Here is a 7,251-nt window from a genome sequence, read left to right as displayed (position 1 = left end):
CAAGTGTCTTTTAATTTCATGGCTGCAATCACCATCTGCAGTGATTTTGGAGCCCCAAAAAATAAAGTCTCTCACTGTTTCCACTGTTTCCCCATCTGTTTGCCATGAAGCGATGGGACCAGATGCCATGATCTTCATTTTCTGAATGTTGACTTTTCAGCCAACTTTTTTACTCTTTTCTTTCATTTTCATCAAGAGGCTCTTTAGTTCTTCTTCACTTTCTGCATAAGGGTGGTGTCATCTGCATATCTGAGGTTATTGATATTTCTCCCAGCAATCTTGATTCCAGCTTGTGCTTCATCCAGCCTGGCATTTAGTACGATGTACTCTGCATATAAGCTAAATAAGCAGGGTGACAGTCTACAGCCTTGATGTATTCCTTTCCCGATTTGGAACCAGTCTGAAGTTCCATGTCCAGTTCTAACTGTTGCTTCTTGACCAGCATACGGATTTCTCAGGAGGCATATCAGGTGGTCTGGTATTCCCATCTCTTGAAGAATTTTCCACAGTTTGTTATGATCTACACTGTCAAAGGCTTTGACATAGTCAATAAAGCAGAAGTAGATGTTTTTCTGGAATTCTCTTCCTTTTTGTATGATCCAACGGATATTGGCAATTTGATCTCTGGTTCCTCTGCCTTCTCTAAATCCAGCTTGAACTTTCTGGAAGTTCACAGTTCACATTCTGTTGAAGCCTGGCTTGGAGCATTTTCAGCATTAATTTGCTAGCGTGTGAGATGAGTGCAATTGTATGGTAGTTTGAACATTCTTTGGCATTGCCTTTCTTAGGGATTGGAATGAAAACTGACCTTTTCCAGTCCTGTGGCCACTGCTGAGTCTTCCAAATTTGCTGGCATATTGAGTGCAACACTTTAACAGCATCATCTTTTAGGATTTGAAATAGCTCAACTGGACTTTCATCACCTCTACTAGCTTTGTTCGTACTGATGCTTCCTAAGGCCCACTTGACATCACATTCCAGGATATCTGGCTCAAGGAGAGTGATCACACCATTGTGGTTATTTGGGTCATGAAGATCTTTTTTGTATAGTTCTTTTGTGTATTCTTGCCACCTCTTCTTAAACTCTTCTGCTTCTGTTAGGTCCATATGATTTCTGTCCTTTATTGTGCCCATCTTTGCCTGAAATATTCCCTTGGTATCTCTCATTTTCTAGAAGAGATATTTAGTTTTTCCCATTCTATTGGTCTTCTCTATTTCTTTGCATTAATCACTGAGGAAGTCTTTCTTATCTCTCCTTGCTATCCTTTGGAACTCTGTATTCAAATGGGTATATCTTTCCTTTTCTCCTTTGCCTTTCGCTTCTCTTCTTTTCTCAGCTATTTAAAAGGCCCCATCAGACAACCATTTTGCCTTTTTGCATTTCTTTTTCTTGGGAATGGTCTTTATCCCTGCCTCCTGTACAATGTCACAAGCCTCTGTCCATAGTTCTTCAGGCACTCTATAAGATCTAATCCCTTGAATCTATTTGTCACTTCCACTGTATAATCATAAGAGATTTGATTTAGATCATACCTGAATGGTCTAGTGGTTTTCCCTACTTTCTTCAATTTCAGTCTGAATTTGGCAATAAGGAGTTCATGATCTGAGCCACAGTCAGCTCCTGGTCTTGTTTTTCCTGACTGTATAGAGCTTCTCCATCTTTGCCTGCAAAGAATATAATCAATCTGATTTTGATATTGACCATCTGGTGATGTCCATGTGTAGAGTCTTCTCTTGTGTTGTTGGAAGAGGGTGTTTGCTATGACCAGTGCATTCTCTTGGCAAAACTCTGTTAGCCTTTGACTTGCTTCGTTTTGTACTCAGCTTCTTCTGCATTACTGGTTGGGGCATAGACTTGGATTACTGTGATATTGAATGGTTTGCCTTGGAAACAGAGATCATTCTGTTATTTTTGAGATTGCATCCAAGTACTGTATTTCAGACTCTTTTGTTGACTTTGAAGGCTACTCCATTTCTTCTAAGGGATTCCTGCCCACAGTAGTAGATATAATGGTCATCTGAGTTAAATTCACCCATTCCAGTCCATCTTAGTTCGCCGATCCTAAAATGTCGATCTCTTGTTTGACCACTTCCAATTTACCTAGATTCATGGACCTGACATTCTAGGTTCCTATGCAATATTGTTCTTTATAGCGTTGGATTTTACTTCTATCACCAGTCACATCCACAACTGGGTGTTGTTTTTGCTTTGGCTCCGTCTGTTCATTCTTTCTGGAATTATTTCTCCACTGTTTTCCAGTAGCATATTGGGCACCTACTGACGTGGGTGTCCTATCTTTTTGCCTTTTCATACTGTTCAATGGGTTCTCAAGGCAAGAATACTGAAGTGGTTTGCCATTCCCTTTTCCAGTGGACCACGTTTTGTCAGAACTCTCCACCATGACCCATCCATCTTGAATGGCCCTACAAGGCATGGCTCATAGTTTCATTGAGTTAGACAAGGCTGTGGTCCATGTGGTCAGTTTGATTAGTTTTCTGTGATCGTGGTTTTCATTCTGTCTTCCCTCTGATGGATTAGGATAAGAGGCTTATGGAAGCTTCCTGATGGGAGAGACTAACTGAGGGGGAAACTGGGTCTTGTTCTGATGGGCAGGGCCATGCTCTCTAAATCTTTAATCCAATTTTCTGTTGATGGTGGGGCTGTGTTCCCTCCCTGTTGTTTGACCTGAGGCCAAACTATAGTGGAGGTAATGAAGAGAATGGTGACTTCCTTCAAAAGGTCCTGTGCAAGCACTGCTGCCCTCAGTGCTCCCAACCCTGCAGCAGGCCACCACCAACCCATGCCTCTGCTGGAGACTTCTGGACACTCACGGGCAAGTCTGGTTAGTCTCTTGTGGGGTCACTGCTCCTTTCTCCTGGGTCTTGGTGTGCACAAGGTTTCCCTTCAGTTCAGTTCAGTCGCTCAGTCATGTCTCTTTGCGACCCCATGGACTGCAGCACACCAGGCCTCCCTGTCCATCACAGACTCCTGGAATTTACTGAAACTCATATCCATAGAGTCGGTGATGCCATCCAACCATCTTATCTTCAGTCGTCCCCTTCTCCTCCTGCCCTCAATCTTTCCCAGCATCAGGGTCTTTTAAAATGAGACAGCTCTTCGCATCAGATGGCCAAAGTATTGGAGTTTCAGCTTCAAAATCAGTCCTTCCAATGAACATTCAGGACTGATTTCCTTTAGGATGGACTGGTTGGATCTCCTTGCAGTCCAAGGGACTCTCAAGAGTCTTCTCCAACACCACAGGTTCAAAAGCATCAATTCTTTGGTGCTCAGCCTTCTTCACAGTCCAACTCTCACATCCATACATGACCACTGGAAAAACCATAGCCTTGACTAGACGGACCTTTGTTGCCAAAGTAATGTCTCTGCTTTTTAATAAGGTTCCCTTAGCAGCAAGCAAACCTCAGTGTTTCCCCAGCCACTGCTCCTGTTGCTGACCCTCACACACTTCATTCATTCATTGGACAGATGTGTGCCAGGCATTGTGCTAAGTGCTGAGGAACAAAACAGTCTCTGCCTTCATGAAGCTCATGGTGTAGTGGAGGAAATAGAGACTGATCAAGTAGCCATACAAGTATAAATGGTGATAAGAATTATGAAGGCAAGAAACAGAGTGGGAAGAAAGAGTAGTGAGTGGTGAGGACAGGAGAATCTAATTTAGAGTGGTCAGAAAAGACTCACTGAGCTGAGAGCTGAAGTTAACTATAGATTGACCAAGCAAAGAGTGCAGGGAAAAGCATTCCAAGTGTGGGGAACAGCATTGTAAAGTCCCTGAGTAGTAGTGGGTGCTACCGTCTTCTGTAGGATACATTCTTTCTTTACATAGCATGGTGCCCTTGTTTCCAAGATCCTCTGGGTTCCTTTACTATCTTTTCCAGGTACCAACTAGAAATTGTTGTCATCCCACCAACCCAGAAAATTAAAAAGTATCTAAATATGGGGAAGAGAATGAATAGAGCCTTTGAATATCATAGTAGCACTAAGCAGGGAACAGGGCAGCCCCTAGTCCTTCTTTCTTTTGATCTTGAGCCAAAGTTGGCACCTCTCCCAGAACTGGGCAGAGTGGTGTGGGCTTGAAGAAAGCACATGGGAAAACTTGAGGAGGCATGGGGCCCAGAGGAATTAGTAGTTTTTTTCACACTAACCAAATTATATTCTATATAATTTTTTTAGTACAGAACATACCTGGGTAATGCTATTTGGGAAACTACACTTTTTTGTATTAGACTGACACTTGGGTATCAATAGTCCCTGTGCAAAAGGATGGTGTGATGGAGACCTACAAAATGCAACCTGTGAAAGAATTCAGCTCCCCAGGACCCCTCAGTCTTTCACACCATTCCCTCTGTTCTGGACCATTTTTATCCATCAGAGTATACTTCATGTCTTTACTATTTATGAAGCAGTCAGGACCTTTTTTCAAAGCCAGATTTCTTCCCACCTGGCAAGGCAGTAGCATTGCCATTGATACTCTGAAGTCTTCAAAGAAGCTTTTTTTCCCTTCTCCCCCAGCTAAACAGAAGGCCAGAAACTTGGCGAGAACACCCAGCATGGTTTTCATTCACAATCAGCTCATGTTGGAACAGCCAAGTGGCCTGACTCTTTAGCCTTATGGTAATTTGTGATGTGCTTTTTGTACTCCTGCCATGCTACCCTGTTTCCCACGCAGTGACTGAATCTGCTGTGTCCAGAAAGATGCCTCGAGTCTGCAGAGGAAGAGCCATAATAGGGAGCAGATGCTTAGGCAGTAAAATGCTGGCCTCCTGCCCCCGACTCCCCACACCTGGAAGATATTTCCAGAACAGGCCTGAGAACCAGAGCCCATCCCAGGGCCCTGTGGCAGGCCAGGAGAGGCTCCAGCATCTGCATCCCCACCTCCAGCCCTGCCCGGGACATAAACACAGGAGTCTGTCTTGCCTCCCTGAGTCCAGCTTCTTGGCTGCACTTCCCTCCTCTGCAGCCCTTCTGCCACCCTGGTGTCCTCCTACTTTCCCATGGTCTGGGTGGTTCATTTTCTCATTCTTCCCCCTTTTCCCTGTGGCTGGGGTCCCCAGAGGCTGTTTGGGGCAGCATCCACCCTCAGTTCCTAGGCTGTGTGGAAGCCAGCAGGTAAAACCCTCCCAGAGCTGGAGGGACTTCCCTGTACATTCTGTAGCAGAGGAAATTCACCTATTACTTTTCTTCCTTGAAGCACAGAAACAAGATATTCCATTTCTCCTTGTGGCCTGCAGCCTATGAAACATCCCCACAGATGTTTTGCTTCCCTGGGTGTGCCTAAAGTAATTGTTAATAAGCTCATTTCAATGCAGCCGCCATGGTCCGTCAGATTTTGGTCTCACAATGGCAAACCACGCCTCTGATTAGTATGCAGTCACGGTGAAAACAAAGTTCCACTTCCTTTTCTGTAAGAAGGGAGATTTACTGATTAGGCTGACTGTTTCTAAATCTGTCACCAGCCAGTTTCAGATGTTTGGTTTGCTGGAGAAGAGTATTCCTCCCGATCAAATGTTTATACTGTTTTCTTATAATGTGACAGGCTTCCCAGGTGGCACAAGTGGTAAAGAATCTGCCTGTCAGTGCAGGAGATATCCACAGACATGGGTTCGATCCCTGAGGTGGGAAGATCCCCTGGAGAAGGAAATGACAACCCACTCCAGTATTTCTTGCCTGGAAAATGTTATGGATAGAGGAGCCTGGTGGGCTATAGTCCATGGGGTCACAAAGAGTCGGACACAACTGAGCATGCGCATGCCACACCATACACTGAGAAATTTGTAAATAAGGCACGAGAAGGCAACACAGTTTGCTTGCTGGGGCGGTTGTCATCACCTGATGGCTCCCTCCCAACTCTGTGAGACAGCAGAGGCCTCCTGAAGCCAGCCTGAGAATGTGGAAGGTGGGCTTCACAAGTAAGGGCTGGTGAAAAGAAAGAGAGTTGGGGTACCTCCAGTGCAGCCAGCACAGCCACCCACTCTGAGAGATACTTGGCACCACCCAGTTATCAAAGAGCCTGAGTGAATGCCTTCCTATGACTCACCCACTCTGCTCCTGGCAAGTCCTTGAATCACCTATGTTTCCCTGACAACACCCAGCCCTCACTGCTCTGCGCCTGAGAAGGGTGAACAGGCAGGCAGGCGCTCTGCTGGAAGTCCTTCCACTTACTCACCAGTTGCTCACTGGTCCCAGGACTCTCTCCCGAGGATAAGAGAAGCAGACTAAATCAGGATGAAACTGGGAGTACCATAGTCAGAAAAATCATCTCCTGCTTATGTCACCTCCAGGCTTATAAGTCCAAGCAATCTTGGAGTTGCTGCCAGAAGACTACTGTCAGACTAGTTTACTTAATTTACTGTTCCCTCAAAGAGTCACTTCTGGGCAACTCTTCCATATCTTTCTTAATTAATTTTTATTGGAGTACAGTTGCTATATAATGTTGTGTTAGTTTCTTCCATACAGCAAAGTGAATCTGCTATACGTATACATATATTCCTACTTTTTTAGATTTCATTTCCATTTAGGTCACTACAGAGCACTGAGTAGCATTCCCTGTGCTACACAATAGTTAACTCTTCCATATCTACTCTAGAAGATACCACAGGTTTGTCCATAGGTGACTTGTGTCAGGAATCCTAAAGAAGGGAAACACCCTTTTATTTCTAGGGCATAATAAATGAATAGGCTTCTCAGGTGGCTCAGTGGGTAAAGAATCTGCTTGCAGTGCAGGAGTCGCAGGAAACGCAGGTTCGATCCCTGGGTTGGGAAGATCCCCTGGAGAAGGGCATTCCAATATTCTTGCATTGAGAATCCCATGGACAAAGGAGCCTGGTGGGCTACAGTCCATGGGGTTGCAAAGAGTCAGACTTGACTGAGCAACTGAGCATGCTTGCAATAGGGTAAAAGTCACTCAGTCGTGTCCAACTCTTTGCAACCCCACGGACTATATGGTCCATGGAATTCACCAGGCCAGAATACTGGAGTGGGTAACCATTCCCTTCTCCAGAGGATCTTCCCAACCCAGGGACTGTACCCAGATTTCCCACATTGCAGGCAGATTCTTTACCAGCTGAGCCACCAGGGATACCCATGCTTGCAATAAATGGACATTTAATACTCACCCTGAACTTCTAAAGGGGATGGTAACAGTTCAGTCAGTTCAGTTGCTCAGTCATGTCCGACTCTTTGCAACCCCATGAACCGCAGCACACCAGGCCTCCCTGTCCATCACCAACTCC

At 45.0% G+C, this 7,251-nt stretch overlaps 1 protein-coding gene across 2 annotated transcripts in view; it reads left to right on the top strand.

The window, feature by feature from the left end:
- The window catches only part of GPR156 (G protein-coupled receptor 156), a 109,287-nt gene that overhangs the window by 96,320 nt on the left and 5,716 nt on the right, over positions 1 to 7,251 (top strand). The window lies entirely within an intron of this gene.

This window comes from Bison bison, unplaced genomic scaffold, assembly GCF_000754665.1.
Source record: "Bison bison bison isolate TAMUID 2011002044 unplaced genomic scaffold, Bison_UMD1.0 scf7180017864215, whole genome shotgun sequence".
Lineage (NCBI taxonomy): Eukaryota > Metazoa > Chordata > Mammalia > Artiodactyla > Bovidae > Bison > Bison bison.
The sequence above is the reverse complement of the archived record's forward strand: the minus strand, read 5'-3'. Positions and strand labels throughout refer to the sequence as shown.